At 37.5% G+C, this 17,890-nt stretch overlaps 1 protein-coding gene across 2 annotated transcripts in view; it reads right to left on the bottom strand.

The window, feature by feature from the left end:
- slc39a10 (solute carrier family 39 member 10) overlaps positions 1 to 15,682 on the bottom strand; it is a 33,010-nt gene extending 17,328 nt beyond the window's left edge. The window contains exon 1 of one of the 2 annotated variants that reach the window (XM_044132527.1): positions 15,540 to 15,682. The gene's annotated coding sequence lies outside the window, so the exon portion shown is untranslated. Of the gene's footprint in view, positions 1 to 1,859; positions 1,929 to 15,539 lie in introns of those variants that run through there. The other variant, XM_044132528.1, reaches the window with a different exon arrangement.
- Positions 15,683 to 17,890: the final 2,208 nt, after the last annotated feature.

The raw sequence follows: 17,890 nt of genomic DNA on the forward strand, positions 1-17,890 counted from the left end.
AAGCAGAATTTCATGGATCCAGCAGGAGAATTAGGATAACAAGCTTGTAGACAAACAGTGCTTTCAAAGCTGCAGCACCTCTCATGTTGGAATAACAGATCCAACGTTCTGCAGCCCAACAAACTCCACAGAGGATTGAGAAACAAATTGCTTGTTTTCTCCCACTTTAAAAAGCCTGAAGCAGCAATATGAATCCAGTCAAATGATCCTCATAAGGTCTCTGCCGAGGCCCGTGGGTGGCTGCAGCGTGGAGAGAGGGAAATAAAGAGAGGTCAGATGAAGAAGAGGTGAGGCAGCACGTGCGCACACACACACACACACACACACACACACACACACACACACACACACACACACACACACACACACACACACTTTTAGCCGCCAGCTTGTTAACTAAGTTTATCACAGAGCTCTCCAGTTTCAGGACTGTTAAAAACAAAGATGAAGACGTTTCATCCTCATCTCACAGTCGAGTTTCAACACCAACTAGACCATCAATATTTAGCAGCATCAATTTCTCACTCTACACAAACTAACAAATAAATCTGAATCTGGACAAACATACAGAAACCAAACACTAGACAATGACTACAACATCATCACATGCAACAATGTTGTACCAAGTCTAGGAGGAGGGAGGCCAGGGCACTTCACCAGCGGCCATCTGTGTTTTTGTCTTAGAAAAATGTTCACATGAAATCTGAAAATATAAATTTAAAACTTTCTAAGACCTGTATCTCCACAGAAAAACTTAAACTTCATCCATCCACGACAGATGCAATAAAGCTAGCTAGCTAGAGAAGGTATGTTAGCAATAGGTTAGCGGTAGCCTCAACCGGCTAAAGTTGCAGAACGCAGTGAAGAAGTTTGAGTGACTTAAACTTTTGCCTGAGGAACATTTTTTCACACAAGGGAGGGAAACTGTCTATACCAGACCTGTGGTTATTCTTGTTGCAGTAAACAAAAAAATTATAATTGTAAAATAAATTAAATTGAATCATTTTCATTTGCCTGGTTTATTGTTTTTCTCTCTTCTCTGTTTCTGCCAAAAGCTGGACGATAAAAATGTTCAGTCTGCTGCTTCGTCTTTTCCTGAAGGACAATTTAATTTTCAGAGACTAAATGATAACTTTATTTTCTGTTGTTTTGTTCATTTATTTTGGAAATTTAAATTGTTCTCCAGCTCCAGTGTTAAATGTTCACTAGAATTAAAGGTCTTTAAGATCTTTATTTATCTTTATCTTAAAGATCTTTAAGAAGGTGGGTTTACATTATTACACAATTAAACAACTTGATAATATTCTCAGAACAACAATATCATTTCTGGGACAATTTATCATCCAGCAAAGTTAGATGTGAATATTTATATACATTATTTACATTTTAAATACTTCTTTATGTCCTAAAGTGTGTTTTCACATTCTGCCATTTTTCACATATGTGCTCAAATTGGTCTAATTAAAGTTTTTGATGTAAAAATGTGATGTGAATACTTTCTGGTGTTGCTGTAAAACAGAAGAACAGTTAACATCAGCCAGTGAATAAACATGAGATAGAAACCGGCGTTTCATTCCCATCAATGTGTTAGGAAACAACCCGTTACCGTGGAAACGGCCGCCCTGTTGACTGATCATTGACCCGATTAAATCAGAGCTGATCAGATCATCAAGGACTTCCTTCCTCTCTACAGTTTGACTTCTTTAAAACATTTTCACATTAAATACAAACAATTTCTGATAATTACTGTCACATAATCTGCTTCAAAAGATTTGATCTGTTGCAAATATTTAAAAATAAAAACTTCAGTTTTTAAAAACAAACCTACTTGTGGTTATAATAAAATGGGATGGACCTACCTGAACCCCAGGAATGAGTGAAACTCACTCCGACCAACAACAGACCTCAGCTGCTGGAACCGCTGCAGACTGCTCTGCGTTTATAGACCAGGCGGCACTGACCTTTGAACCCAACTAGGGCCTATTTTTAAGAACACACCCACCTAGCAGCAGCCTGCAGCCACTTCCTGACACGACTCTTTGTTGTACAGTTTGGTATTTAATGAACAAGAAAATCTTTATTCACTCGGAGTTGAACTGGTTTGACTGTAAAATGTTATTCTGCAGCAGTTTTGCAGCGTTTTAACTCGCTTTGTGCTAACTGAGATGGAAGCTAAGAGATGCAATTACCACGACGACAACGAGGGCCGATTAAGACGAGACAATAATCTCGTCATCAGGCTGAAACCACATAAGACTTTCAATAAAGATCAATTAATTAAACTAAAATGAGCTCAATCATATTTTTAAATTTTCTTTATGATTCCAGGTTTATTTCTGTTTAATTTATTGTTTCTTTGGTTGTTTTATTTTTTCTAGTTCAAATGTTAAGTTAAATTCTAGTTTATTGGTCTCAACATTACCAATTTATTACTTTAAAATGATCTCAAAACAACAGTATTGTACTTTATTAGTTAATATTACTGGAACAATATTAATTGTTATTGGTTGGTCTGATTAGGTAAATTTTAAATACCAAATGATTGATAATTTGATCAGTACTTGAGTAGTAGTAGTACTTTTTATTCTTTATGTTGAATCTTACTGAATAACACGGATAACAGCAGTTAAAACATCATTTCATTCTGGAAACCCTTTTTAAACAGCTGCTGTTAAACGTAACAAAATTAATTGCCACACTAATAAAGTTCAAATTCTGCTCACTTTGTTAGAGGAAAGTTTTTTTCCCAGCATTGTTTCTAGATATTCAACATGAGAAGGAAAGCTGGGATTCCTTAGCAGAAGCAGGAAAAAAACGGCTTTGACCTTTAAGCTGCTTCATATGATTCTCACACGGCGAAAACATTCCTCCCATCTACGCAGCAGGCGGCTGTTTGCAGGGAGCGAGCCGAGGAACGAAGTCAAACTCTGAGGCAAACGCACAACTCTGGGAGCTCCGCACGCAAACACACACACACACACACAAAAAAAAACAAAAAACAAAAACAAACAAAAACAAAAACCCACAACTTTGGGAGCTCCGCACGCAAACACACCAAAAAACAAAAACAAACAAAAACAAAAACCCACAACTCTGGGAACCCCGCTGGCAACACACCAAAAAAAAAAAACCCAAACAATATTCAATGAACTAAAGATATTTTCTGAAAGCCGAGGTGTCCGACTCGACTCGGGGCCCTGAATGTTTTAGCTGTGCCCCTTTTCCTGAATTTGCTCGTCGGTTTGTGGAAACAGCAAGTCGTCCAGAAGAAGCGCTAAGCTGCATGGTGAGCGCTGACTCTTGACTTCGCCGCTCTGGAAGAAGTTATAAATGATCAGCCGAGGGAAGTCGCATCACTTCCCCGGGGCGTAAATCTGAAGAGTCGTTCTTTCCTCATCTTCATCCTGCACCGACTCTTCATCACAAGTCAGGAGCTGAAACCCTCAGAAAAAGATTCATGTCTTACTAAAACATGAGAGGGAATTTTGATGCTAATCATCAACTATTCTTTTATTTATTGGATGATTTACATCGGCAGAGAGTTACAGCCGCACTGAGAAAAAGATCAAATAAAAAACATGGAAATAAGAGAATAAAGATATAAGATTGGAGGAATAATATTTTGAGAATAAACTAATATGAGAATAAAATCTAAATGCAACAATTTTATTCACATATTATTTAGACTTTATTCTTGAAACACTTACTTAATGCTCATTATATTTTTTATTTTAATTTTTCTAAACGGCCCCAATACTCCGCTGCACATTGGTACCGGCTGATATTAATTACTTTTTAGCTTTTGGATGTTAAAAGATAAAAAATAATTATGCTGTCGTGTCTTGTCAAAATTCAAACAAAGTAAATTAAAACCTTCTGTATTTTAATATCCATTAAAAAAGGAGTAAAAATTTGATGTTATTTCATTTTGTTAATAAAATAACTTTGGTTGTTTTCAGATAAATCATCAATTCAAGTTGGAATAAACAGAAGAAACTATCTGAGACCTTCCAGTTCCTATCAGTAACAACTAAGGTTGGAGTTTGTGATCCACACAAACCCGACGCCTGCATGGTAGCAGGGACAGACAACAGTTTGCATCTCTGAGGAAAGTGTCAGAGGAGCGTTTTTTCTTAGAAAGGGCCGAAGGGAGGGCAGATGCCGGCCGCCACATGGACCCAACTCCTAACAGATGGTCTAGAAATCTGCAGACTGCAATCTGCTGACGAAAGACGAAGTTCAGGAGAGCAACAAGCAGGAGTCGTCTGACTGAAGTTCAACGATAATCACAACAAGTTGGAAAATTACATCTTTCTGAACAGACACGATGTTGCTGCATGTGATTATCCACAGATGATTGAAGGTTGGGCTGACAAGCTACTGCAGACAACACAAAGTCAGCGTTGGTCCGACACTTTGTCTGCTCAGAACAGCAATTAGTGGATCTCCAACAACCACTGATCTGCTTGAATGGGTTTTTACTTCAACAAAAACAGATTCACTGTTTTTTACTTCAACAAAAACAGATTCACTGTTTTTTACTTCAACAAAAACAGATTCACTGAAGGAGATGCAAGTTTTCAGGCAGGGTTGAAATGAGCTAAGCTCAGCGGTAGGAAGGTTAGGGCACTTCATCAGCGGCCAGGTTTTTGTCTTAACAAATGTTAAGAAACTTAAAAATTAACTCACATGTAAGACTTCCTAACACCCAGATCTCCACAGAAATGTACGAACTTCGTCCATCCAATCAGCGATAAATTTCCACTTACCAGGGTAGACAAAGCTATCCAGTTGGCTAGCCCAAGGATGTTAGCAATGAGTTAGCTATAGCCTTAAACGTCTCAAGTCACAGAACGCAATGAAGAAGTTTGACAGACTCATATTTTTGCCTGACAGAAATGTCCCACGAAACGAAAATACTGAATATAAAACAACATGTAGGACCTTTGAGCAGGAAGCAATAAATCACATCAGGTCAACCATCGGTAGCCCAATGTTGCAGCACAGGCCTAAAGTGGACCCCAAAATATTTGCAAGTTGTTGGGTAGAAATGACACCTTTAGAAGCTGGAACACGATGGTACGAGAAATGCTACTGGCTGGCGTTCGCAAAGCAGCCAATTCAGAAGCAGTGTTCATTTTTCTTGCCACTGATTGGCTGTAACCCACAAGTGTGTAAATATGGAAGAACTTCAACGTTAGCTTCAGTGATGGTGCTAAGACGGTTTCCACTGTGCGAACTAATGATTATTACAGTATATTTTGTGTTTGAACTGTCAGAATAGACAGTTTTTAATGTTTTTTTTCACAAGCAGCCACAGATTCCAGCTATTCGTGGGAAAATATCGTTGAAGGTTTTCTTTTTGTCATCACCTGGTCAAGACAAGTCCCAAGTGCCACAGGAGAGATCTCAATTACACAAACGTTAGCACATAATGTGTTGACATCCAACTCTGACTTGGTACCAAAGGTCTATGTCTGTGGACAGCCAGGCTACAGGCAGACGTCCAACTGGTGTATCACAACTACAACAAACACAGGACACATCCATCTACTGAAGACTCAAGAAATTCCTCTGGCTTTTATTCAAGAACCAATCATTAGACTTCTCTATAACATCAAATGCCAACCGGGTCAAGGGTTCCTGCTCTGACTTTAAAGGTTTCTCAGCCCTCAGACAGAGAGATCTGCAGTGTGACGTGTTGGTAGACGGCTGTGTGAAGTCCCAGCTGCAGGGCTGATGCTCTGTGGCCTGGAAACACGTCCATGGCAGCACGCAACAGCTGAAGACCACAGGACGCGACGACCACAAGAGTTACCTCGAGCAGATCCAACGTAAACGCAAACGTCCAACACGGTGGAGCAGAGCGAATGTGATGCTTACCTCTAATCAGGAAAAAGAAGAAGTGAAGCTAACCCTGGGTGAGCGATCAGGGCAGACTAACAGGTTGGATGTCTGGAGGGTGAACTCATCTGCAGAGGGAGGCGGGCTGAGCAGAAACCACCTGACCAGACTCATCAGGCTCTAGCAGTTACTGTGCATTATTGTGTTTTACCCAAATGTTAACAATGTGGGAACGTTTCAACAGACTTATTCACAAGAACAGACTTTCATGGAGACCACTTTCAACCTGTTTTCTTTCCACACCTTTAACTATCAGACTATATTGAGCTTAAAAATGTAGGAATAGTCAAACACAGTTTACTGAACAATATGGATGAGCCTGAAGATCAAACTTGTGCTGATGAAAACATAAAGAGTACATCGTAGAGGTCAATAAAGAAAAGGAAAGTTTCATTACAGACTGAAATTATTGATGTTACTGTTAATAATCTAACTCTAAAGGATTTCAGTGTTTCGGCTGCTTTGCAGTTTTCTGAAAGTTTGTTCCTGGTTTGTGGTGCATAGAAGCTGAATGCAGCTTCTCCATGTTTGGTTCTGGTTCTGCATCAGAACCAGAACCAGAACCAGGAGATCTGAGAGGTCTGGAAGGTTGATACAACAACAGCAGATCTTTAATGTATTTTACCGCTAAGTCGTTCAGTGATTTATAAAACTAACAAAATATTTTAAAGTTTATTCTCCAATCTGTAGAGAGAGTGTTGCAATAGTCAATGTGATAAATAAATAAGTCATTACCCCTACTCTTGATTGTTCCTCTTTACGTCTAAAAATAATTTCTTCAATTTGCTTCTGATTAGCTGAAGAAAGTAATGGCACCTCCACTCACTGACTGGCTTTAATATTGTCACCAGGTGACATTGTAATGTAAAGCTGTCCATCATCTGGTAGCTTATCTCGTCATGTGCTACAATCTGAACTAATAGCTGTATATAAATGAAAGTAGCCCCCATAAGGGGCCTTGTGGAACTCCAAATGTGATTTTTGCCAACTTCAATGCAGACTCAAACGCCCAATAAAGACCAGAACAAACATTCACTTCCTAATGTTTGTGTATTTTCCAGACATCAGAATATAAAGGTTTCTTCTAAATAAAAACAGAAGATGGCTGCAGCAGTGATCTCAACTTTAACTCAAAGTGAAACAGGTTGACTCACCTGAAGCTGCTTCCGCTGCATGCAGCCATCTCAAACCGAATCGGTGGCTTTGACCTGACCATTTGGAGTATTACCCATAAAGCCTTGCAGATATAAATATCACACTGCCTCACTGTGCAGCTGCATAAATGACTGTCTCATAAGCAGCATTAGTGTGGGATGGTGTTACATGGAGAGCAGATTGGGACCATTAGCAGCAGAACAACAAATATACCAAACAGCTCTGTTAGCAGTGAGCTCATTAGGAACCAGCTGCTGTCACCAACACTGATTTTAAACTGGGTTTGACTCATTAAAATACAGGTTTTAACCAGATATTAAGACAACAGTGTCTTTAATTTATCAAAGTTTTGTTTTCCTTTTGAAACACAGTGACAATTTGAGTATTTTTGTTAATATGTGGGATCATAATCTCTTATTTTCAGGAAACTGGGGAGAGTTTTGGTCAAACAAGAACCCAAAATCATTAGATCATCTACAGTTCGATTGGTTAATCAAGTTTTTAAAAGCTCTGGTTTAAAAACCTTCACAATACTTTAGCTTTTTTAAATTGGACACCCTCTTTCACCTGCAGCTACTCACTGCTAGTCAGCTGGCTGAAAGCTGACTACACTTTTATCTTGCTCTCTCAATGAGAAAACCCATAAAACAAATAGACTGTCAGGATGTGAAAACTAAAAGAGCGCCACCTATCCCTCTGATGAAGATATCACCAACTGCATCAGGAAATCAAGAATTTTGTTTTCTGATCAAATTTGTGTATGAAAATCAAGAAACAATCAATAGATGCTAAAGATAAAATAGGCAGAAGTAGAAATTTGTGTTCCTATTCTGCTTAAAAGTATGAAAAAAATGATATTTTTGCTGAAGATCATTATAATCTCATAACAGTCCTGGCTCAATTCTGATAAATTCTCCAATATTGGATCATATTGCTGCAATCAATAAGCAAAAAGCACCACAAACCCATCTGGGAAGCTGTTCTATACCCACATATCTATTCTTAATCAGCTTACTGTGAGCCAAATGTGGAGCCGCAGCAAACAGGAGTGCGAGAGCAACAGATGAACTCATGGGGTCCCATCTGTGTTTGCTGAACCCAGATGCTGGTTCCCAGTGCTTCCAGCACTCCCAGTCACAGCGTGGTACTTGTTAAGATTTATGTCTTTAAACTGAGGTATTTTCCTGCTTTACAAAGGAATCGCTGCTTCATTCAGTCCTGTAGGTGTTTATAGCTGAGGCAGTAAATACTGATGAACACTTTACGGTTATTTCATGTAAAAGCACACGTCAAACTGTTTCATCCTGTAACAAAACTCCTTGTTTTAATTACTCAAAATATCAAGTTCTACTGGGATTTATAGGAATTTCTCAAATCAAAGGAAATTATCCTGACTAATCTTCTGTTTGACAATTTATTAGGGCCAGTAAATTTCTGCCAAAATATTCAGAAATTTTCTAAGGGTGAAAATTTTCTACTTTTGGAAACCTGGGTTTCAAAAGTCAAAAAGTACATTTTTTTCAAGTAATTAAACTCAGGTTTTTTCTTGAAAATTTCTGACTTTTGGAAATCAGAAATTTCCATGTTTTTTTCCTAGAAAATGTCTGGACGTAATCCAAAAATTAGCTCATTTTTTCTAGCTGCAATGGCCCTGATATCCAGTTGTTTTCTACCCCTAAATTAACACACAAAGTTTGTGTTAATTTAGTGAACATGCCTCCAAAGTGCAACAAACAAACTGTTGAAAACCAAAGTGTGTTAAGATTTGCAATTGTATCTAAAAAACATTGTTAACCACAGAAAAAGAAAGTAAAAGTTATTTGCAATGCAATTTCCTAGCTTAAATTTATTCACCAAATGTTTTATTCACTTTGTTTTAACAGAAATATGAAGATGTTTTTCTTTGCTTTAGCCTGATGTAAAACCTCAGAATTTAAATGAAATATTAGTGTGTATGTTTTATTAATAGAGAGCAGTCTGAACTTTTACGTTTACGGCTGTGGAGATTCCTGCCAAGGCGGTAATAATAATATTTGCAGTTCGAGGTGAATGTGACACGGAGTGTAAAAATGCTTTTAGTGGTCTGTATAACTAGAGAAAAACTAAATAAATTCAGCTAAAGGGCTTTAATGTTGTTTTCTAGAGTCCACGAACAGAAACTGTCCTCTGATCTGGGGAGAGGTTGGCGAATGTGGACGGTTCCTCCTGCTTTTTCCCACCCAGAATCGTCCGTAGTTTTCTGGGGGTTTTACCTGAAAAATGTTACGATATTTTAATAAAGTAGTTACAATTTTGCTAGTAAAGTCTCCCAAGACCCTGATCTAAAATCTTCAGAACCACTTAACAGATTCAGATTAATATAAATATTCATTTCAAGCCTTACACTCAAAAAAAATAATTTTGGGGGTTATTACATTAACAAAAGAATATCTTGTACATTTAACACAATAATTTCATGTTTCAAATGAAAACGTGATAAAATCATGTTGGAAAAACAAGAAATTCAACAATTTAACGTTTATGAAAATTAATCATGTTAATCAGACTGATCTTGTGCTGAAGACGAGCGAAATCACGTGAGATCATGGGAAATCACGTGAGATCATGGGAAATCACGTGAGATCATGGGAAATCACGTGAGATCATGGGAAATCACGTGAGATAATAGTTTTGTGTGCCCAGGAAAACTCCACCGGCAGTTATGAGAAGACTAAATTTTCCTGGCAACATATTTGGTCATGTTTCTATGTAATTGATTTACTCAAGTCAGTGGCTAACATGTGCTAATATCACATGAAGTGATGGTTAGCTGGCAATTAATCAGCGTTTCTCTACCATTTGCACCATTTTCTGCTTGTGTCAAAAAAATTTATGGAGATGGTCATTGCATTTACAAAGAGATAACATGTCTTAACAAAATAATTTTGTGTTTCAAAGGCAAACATGATAAAATCATGTCAGATAAACATAAAACTCAACAACCTAGCATTAATAAAATGTATTCAAGTTGAGATAACGTGATTCAATTTAATCAGATTGATTTCCTGCCGTCTAGTGAGATCCGGAGATCACGCGAGATGTTAGCGAGATTACGGAAGATCCCGCGACATAACCGTTTAACGCCTGGGAAAACTTCAAGGGTGGTTTTTTAAGAGAAGCGCGTAGATTCCTGGCGTGCATCTAGTTAATTTGATGAACAATTAACAGACAGGTCCTTCATGGACCTTTGTTGTTGGAAGTATTTTACCCTGAGCCAGCCAAACAATTTTAACGTAAATTTTTTATTTAATGAGATGTGAAATCTCTCCCCCCCAATATCATATCCCACCCTGACTCCCATAGGACGTTGACCAAGGTGCACAAATGGCCACAGCAGAGACGGTGTTGTGAATCTCCGTTATTCGACCAGAAGGTGCAGAGCCTGGCGATGCCCATGTGGATGTTGGGTTTTTCCCGAAGGGGATGGAAGTGATGAACAACTTGGAGAATGTATCTTTTGCGGTGGTGATGTTGCTGGGTCTTATCTATTCACTAAACTTGAGCTACCCTCAGGAGCTCAAGTTTACTTTTGAGGTTCTGCAGAAAATTGTTCTGGAATTGGATGGAAACAAACTATCCGACAAAGCACAAGTTCTCAAAACAAACTTGCTATATGGTTTTCCAAACTTGAGGAAAGCTTCATAAGACCAATCAGTCCTTAAAGACTGCAGCCGAAAACAAGATTTAAATTGTTCCAGTTGAAGAGCAAATTTACTGACACTTTTTATTTTGTTAGGGATTTTATTTCTATGCTAAACAGTGATCAACACAGCCCAGTTTTGGCTGGAAAAACAAAACTTTAACCTTTTGTTGTTTTTTAGTTACACATTAAACTACAGATGTTTGTGTAAATCTAGGAATGTGAGCATTTCCAGCATCAATGTTCAACTCAGCTGTTTTTTGTGCTGTTATTGTTTTCCTCTGCAGGGAACTATTGGCACTTAAGAACTGTTCAAAATAGGCTGAACTATTTTGAAGTTTCTTGTTACTAATTTAACACCGACTTTAAAGGTTTTGTTTAAACTATTAATTTAAGCTGGTTTAAATGCATGTTCAAATGGGCTGTCATATGGCAATAGTTCATACCTTTTGTAGTGAAGTGCACATGGAAAAGAAAATCCATAACAAAATACAGTTCTGTTGTACCTTTTCTAATTGTTGAGTTTTCTTTCTACCCTTTCACCCAGTCCTTAAAACACTTAATGTAACTTTAAAAAATTGACTTTGAAGTAACGTAATTCAATCAAGGAAAGGATTTTCACACGATTAAATATCTTTCTTTCAGCATGAAGCATGTTTGTTGAGCTAACTTAACTTTCATGAGTTGGATCAACGTAATAAGTAGTGTGAAGGTATCACTGTAAAATAAGTTGGTTTCAACTAAACCAACTTGATTAATCTTAATCAAGTGAAGTCAATTATTTGGTCCAAAACATCGTTGTGCTGGCTCTATTAAATTACATTGGGTCCAACTATAATAAATGAGTTGATTCAACCTTAAAAGTTAAGTTGAGCCAACAAATTTGCTTTAAATTGGAGTAACAGAATTACATAGTGTTGAAATATAGCAAAGTAATCAGGTTCCATGATTTTTTATGTTCATCCAGAGTTATGTTTTTGAGTGTATATGTATCATTTTAACCATGTATAGATCAGAAACTATCTCCTATTTGTTGTTTTTAAAACCATTTACAGTTTTATGTTTGATAATTATTTCTTTCTGGAAACAGAAAAATTTAAATAAATCATAAAAAGGTTTTAAAAATGATGACATGAAAGTAACAACTGTAACCCATTTTAAATAAAATATGTCATGTCTTCCATCAATCACAACGGGCAAGCATCATATCCCCTACTCCAACATCTCTAACCATACAGCCGGAAGGAGAATCGAAAAGGAGTTGAAGCAAATGAAGAGGATTAGCAGTGCTTGCCAACAACCAATTATATCAAAGATAAAGATAACAGAAAGTAGTCATGGTGGCATGATTTTAATCTGATTTTAATTGTTTCTTATTTAATGGAAACACTGCAACTGCGAAATTGTCTTTTTTTTTTGACAAAGTTTTGCTCATGTTTGCAACGGAAGTACAATAAATCAGAAGGCTCAGTCTGATTGACTGCAACCAGAGATCTGTCCCATCAACAGCAACTCTTTAAATGGGTGATATAAGTCATGACAATACTGGTACCCCTGTAAACTCGTTTTGATTAGGGCCCAAAGCTGCAACATTTTTTACATTTTCAGCTGCTGTGGTTTTCTTTCTCACTGCACTTTGTCAAATGAACCAAAGCCTTTGAGCAACCTGTTCCCCTCCTTGCCTATGGGGGCGCTGCACCAAGAACCTCTGAAGGAAACTACACAAAAGCCTCTGAAGAACACACTGAGCGCAACTTCCTTATTCACAAAGTGTAAACAAAATGGAGTGGCGTCATATTTCCCTTTTGTCTTTGGGTTAAAGATCACGAGCCATTTCTCCCAAGAGTTCACTTTATTCACGCCTCCCCAACTGAACCAGACTTTCTAGACAAATGGACTGGAGTTGGATTAAAGTGGACTAACCAGAGCTGGTGTGAATACACTGTAAATCTTTCTGTGATAACAATTACCAAAAGCAATAATGCGAACTGTAGCATAAATCTACAGGAACTGAAAGCAATGCTAAAGTGAGATATGGGAGTTTTCCTTTCACACTGCACAGAGTCTCATTTACACAAGACGTTTCATTTTTAAATATGAATCCATTCCTCCTGAAACAACACAGATCTATTATTCAAAGCTTGGTGGCATTTCAGAACAAGGAACAGGCTTTACTCGTGTAAGAAGAGCTGTCAGTAGGCAGGCACAGACGCAAGTTTGGTGTTGGAGGTTTGCTACGTGTAAAACTCCGGGTTCGGTTGCCTTGTCAGACGCCTTAGCAGGAAGTGAGCGAGAACTGAAGCAAACCTTCAGCTCATCCATTTTACATCAGTGAAAAGCTGCAAGCAGAGCCCAACTCTTGCAAGTTCAGAGGGAACTCAGCAAAGCAGGATGTGAGGAAAGATTTGAATTATTCACCGTCCTGACGCTGGTTACAGCTGAGATTAAGGCTCAAATGATTAATCACGATTAATCGATTATTAAGATAATCGGCAACTTCCCCCAAATTAACCGAACTTTCAAGGCAAACAAAAGTAACTTTAGGAGGAAAAAAAAAATTTTTTTTGAAAATATTTTATTTTCAGAAAACGAGAGCAAAAAAAATTATTAAAATCTGGAATGAAAAAAATCTGAGCCCTTTCTTTAAGTTTTGTCACATTTTCTTAAAATCAATCTGAATAGTGAGTAGTTTTCTTTTAAAACTATCGACACCGTCGCCCATTTTTACCAAGTGAACAAGTTAAAATTGACTGAAGAGGATTTACGCTGGATCAATTAATCACCAATTAATCGTTAACTGGAGTGAATTTAAAAAAAAAAAGCAATTAGATGAAAAACAACATATTAAGAGAAGCAATTAAGCCAATAATGTACAAAAATGTTATAAATTTTGTATTTTCCTCACGTTATATAAAATATCTTCCAGTTCCATAATAGTTGAAAATGGTCTCAAAAGAACAATATTATCGTTTATTGCAACAATTACTGGGACAATTTAGCATCTAGCAAAATGTTGTTATTGTTGCAGTTGAGATTATTGGATTGAATTCAAACTTTTTCTTGGGGACCGCTCAACAAGATTACAGGAGAAACTACAAAGAGAAACATCAGATCTATTGTTGTATTTTCTTTCCATCCGCCTCTCTGTATATATAGACGTTCTCCCAGCAGCTGTTCATACGTGAGCAGCTGTTGCTCTGCACGCTCAGTGATTTCCCAGCTGCACACACTCCTTTGAAATTCCTACCTCCAAGCAGAAACATCCGAAACGGTTCCGACTGACAAGCACGCTGCAGTAAAAAACAACAACACGGTTGTTCATGTAGATCTGAACCAACCCAGAGCTCACACCATGAAACTGCATAGCATCAAATTAAACCCTTTATGGAGCTAGCAAGCTGTGCTTCAGGGTGTGATTTATGCCAGAAACACAGGAGTACCAGCAGAAATCACACCTTCACTGAAGGTCCGCACAACATTAGAACGATTTAGGCCAGTCTCTTACTCACTGAAGAAACATAAACTCTGACCTTCACTGAAAGGCTAGTTATGATTCACCAAAAGAAAAGCAATTACTTCTCTTTTACATTATTTATGTAATGTTGCATATATTTACAAAAATCATTTCGATCTTAATTTTGTATTTATTGTGCAGTCCCAGCTTAAGTGCTGTTGTCAGGGTTTTATTCTTTCAGCAAATGGAATTAGTCAGTATTTTATATATCTATATATCCATTCATCCATCCATTTTCTAATTACCCTTCGTCCCTACTGGGGGATATATATATATATATATATAGATATATATATATATATATATATATATATATATATATATATATATATATATATATATATATATATATATAAATAAAAGGTTGAAATTAGTTATATATATATATAAAACCTCTCTCACATACATGCACGCACACACACACATATATACATATGCTGCTATATTACTAATTTATGTTTATGCAATAGATATACATGAATACATTTTTATATATATATATATATATATATATATATATATATATATATATATATAGTTTTAATGTCTGTTTATTTGTATACATATTGTACAATCTCAGTTATAGTCGACTCACTGACGTGTTTTTGTTTGTTTGTTATTTTTATTCATTTAAATATTTATTACTATTATGTCGGAACATTGAGCTTTAATAGCGTCTGAACTCCGCCACTGGCGCCTCCTCTGCACTGTGACGGTGTATTTATCGGGAGGTGGAGCTCCATCGGTTCAATGAACACAAACCAGTTCGGATGGTTTGTCCCAGCGAAACATGACAGAGAAATCACAGTAAACCAACTGCAGGCATTCCCTCCAATCAACTCGGCCAATCAATAATCAATGGACCAACAGAGGAGCGACACGTGGTGCGCATACCTGAGCAAATCTCTTCCGCTTCAAACTAAAAAAACACTCCCACACATCCTAGTAGATAAAACACAGAATTACAGCGGACGCAGAGTAACATAAACACAGATAAATAGTAATATTTGACCTCATCTTCATCACCGGTTAGTTTCTCAGCTTCCTATGAACGAAAGGAAGCAGCAAACCTCATGGCTCGCCTCATGCTAACGCTAACCTTCACCAACAACAGCTAAAACAGCTAACGCTAGCTAGCATACGACCGCCGGGGAATCAACCCGGTGTCCGCGGGGAATAGCGAGTCATTTACGGCCCTCTGTTTCGCTCCAAATGTGCCTAACAGAGCTCAGTGACTCCGGCTACCAGAGTCCATGTTGGGGGAGTGAATGAAAACAAACGCTTTACCTCACTCGAGTGCCGTGTGCATCTCCTCTCCGCTCGGTACCAAAAAAATCCTGCGTAGAGGTTACGTTCGGGAACTACAGTTCAGCCCATTCACGAACCGCACTTACGCTGTTTCAGAGAAAAAATGGCGGGAGTGCGCCGTTAGCTTGCGCAGTCTTCGCAGAGGTAAAAACTCTCTTCCGCCGTCACATGATTGAAATGAGGAAGTTGTGTTTCCAACTGCAAAAGCATTACAGGAGAAAAAAGTACATTTAAAATGGACTTGTCGTTTCACTACGACGGCGTATTATGGTCATTGTACATAGAAATTTTCTTTAAAAAATCTTGGAAATTTATGGGTTTCAAAAGTGGAAAATTTTTGGCTTTTTCCCAGAAAATTTCTGAGATTAATCTTCAAAAGTTTTTTGGAAGAAATGCACTCCTTTTTATTATGATAGCATATCTTAATATGTTATCATCATATTTATAATGTAGTTTGCCAAAACTTTGTTTTAGTTTTGTGTTTGTAATCTTTATTTTGCCTGCCTTAATCCTCAACACACCACCATATGTTCATCTTTGTAATTTGTTGTACATATTTTTGTATAAATAAATAAATAACAAATAAATAAATTCTGAGCACAGCAAAACAAACATATAAATTGGCTTTATTAAAAATATAGTTATTTACACTGATGATAAATTTTTGTTGAAATACTCAGACATTTCAGCTTGACTCTATAATAACCTTTCTGCATGCTTACATAAATTAATCAGAAATATATATATATATATAAAAACTTGATTTAGGTTAATTGTACAATAATAGTTAAGATTAATTCTTGTTCAGATTTGTTTTTTAGTTCAGGTATTTCATGTTTCAAATTCAAAATTACTTTACTGATCCCAAAGGAAAATTAAATGTTGTACTTCAAATTATTCAAGATTCTCCTGTAGCACTCTGTGTTACAGCAGAAGCGGATAAGCCTCTGACTGAAAACACTGCTTTTAAAGAGGACGCTCGGGTCTGTCCATAATCTTTTTGATTTTATGTAAAATCCTTTGTTCCACCATCTTCTCCAAATGAATTTGCAATAAATTATCCTCAGCAAGCCTGTGGTGACAGTGGAGAGGAAAAACTAAGTTTTAACAGGAAGAAACAAGCACTATAAGGTGCTGTGTATGCAGGAATACTGGAACTGAAGAGGACAAAACATGTTGTTGTGGCTAAGGTGTGTCAAGTGTTGAGTAAAGGCGTTTAAAGCCCCTAAAACCTGTTACCAAATCTTTAAATATGTGTTACATCTAGATAATGATAGTAGGACGTGAGTAATACCAGCCACTGAAAACAAACAGGTGACATATCAGCAGTGGGATTCAGTAAATCAAACAGTGGAAGGACAAATAGCATCATGTTGTGGGGATGTGTTCATTCCAGACAGGAAACAGAGTTTGATCTTGTGTTGTAATTGGCTGGTGTGAACGCACCATTAGGATGTTTTCACACCTGATAGTCTGGAAGGTTTGGTTCAATTTGGGGCCAAAATTGCCACATTTGCTCCATTTCCAGCTGCTGTGGTTCTCTTTCTCAAACGATCCAAACCATTTGAGCAACTTGTTTCCCTCCTCGCCTGTGGAGGCGCTGCACCAAGAACCACTAAGGGAAACAACATGAAAACCTCAGAAGAAGACATCTTCTTCACAAAACGTAAACAAAAATGTAGTGGATTAGATTTCAGTGGTTGAAGGATGTTAGCTTTGGTTGTATTTACCCAGAATGCATTGTAGTCAGCTTCCCGCTTTTACCTTGTTCTGAGTTCACTTCAACTGAGAACGAGGTTTGTTGGCAGAACAGAGTTCATTTTTTCAGTCTGAAAAGTTTGATTACTCATTCAGACTTTCTGGACTTTCTAGACAAATGGACTGGAGTTGATGGGGATGAGCTGGAAGCAGACTGCAGCGCAGGGCATTCTGGGTAAACACAATCAAAACAGATTCAATAGCTTGATGCTAGCATTAGAAAAGGCTCGTGATCTTTTACCAAATATGAAAGAGAAATCCTAACAAGCTAACGCTAATCCATCTTTGTTCAAATTTTGTGAAGAAGGAAGCGTCTTCTGCAGTGGATGTTGGTGCAGCGCCCCCACAGGCGAGCAGAGGAACAGGTTGCTCAAAGGATTTGGTTGATTTGACTCAGTGCAGCTGAAAGTGTAAGAAATGTTGCCGTTTTGGTCCCAAATCAAACCACATCTACTGGACTATCATGTGTAAAATCATCCTTACACGCCTTCTGAAGTGTAAAAAAAGGAAAATATTCTTACTTGTAACTGTCACTGCTTTTATAATATATCTCCTGTTTCTTCTTCAAAATT

The sequence above is a fragment of the Gambusia affinis genome, linkage group LG11 (assembly GCF_019740435.1).
Source record: "Gambusia affinis linkage group LG11, SWU_Gaff_1.0, whole genome shotgun sequence".
Classification (NCBI taxonomy): Eukaryota; Metazoa; Chordata; class Actinopteri; order Cyprinodontiformes; family Poeciliidae; genus Gambusia; species Gambusia affinis.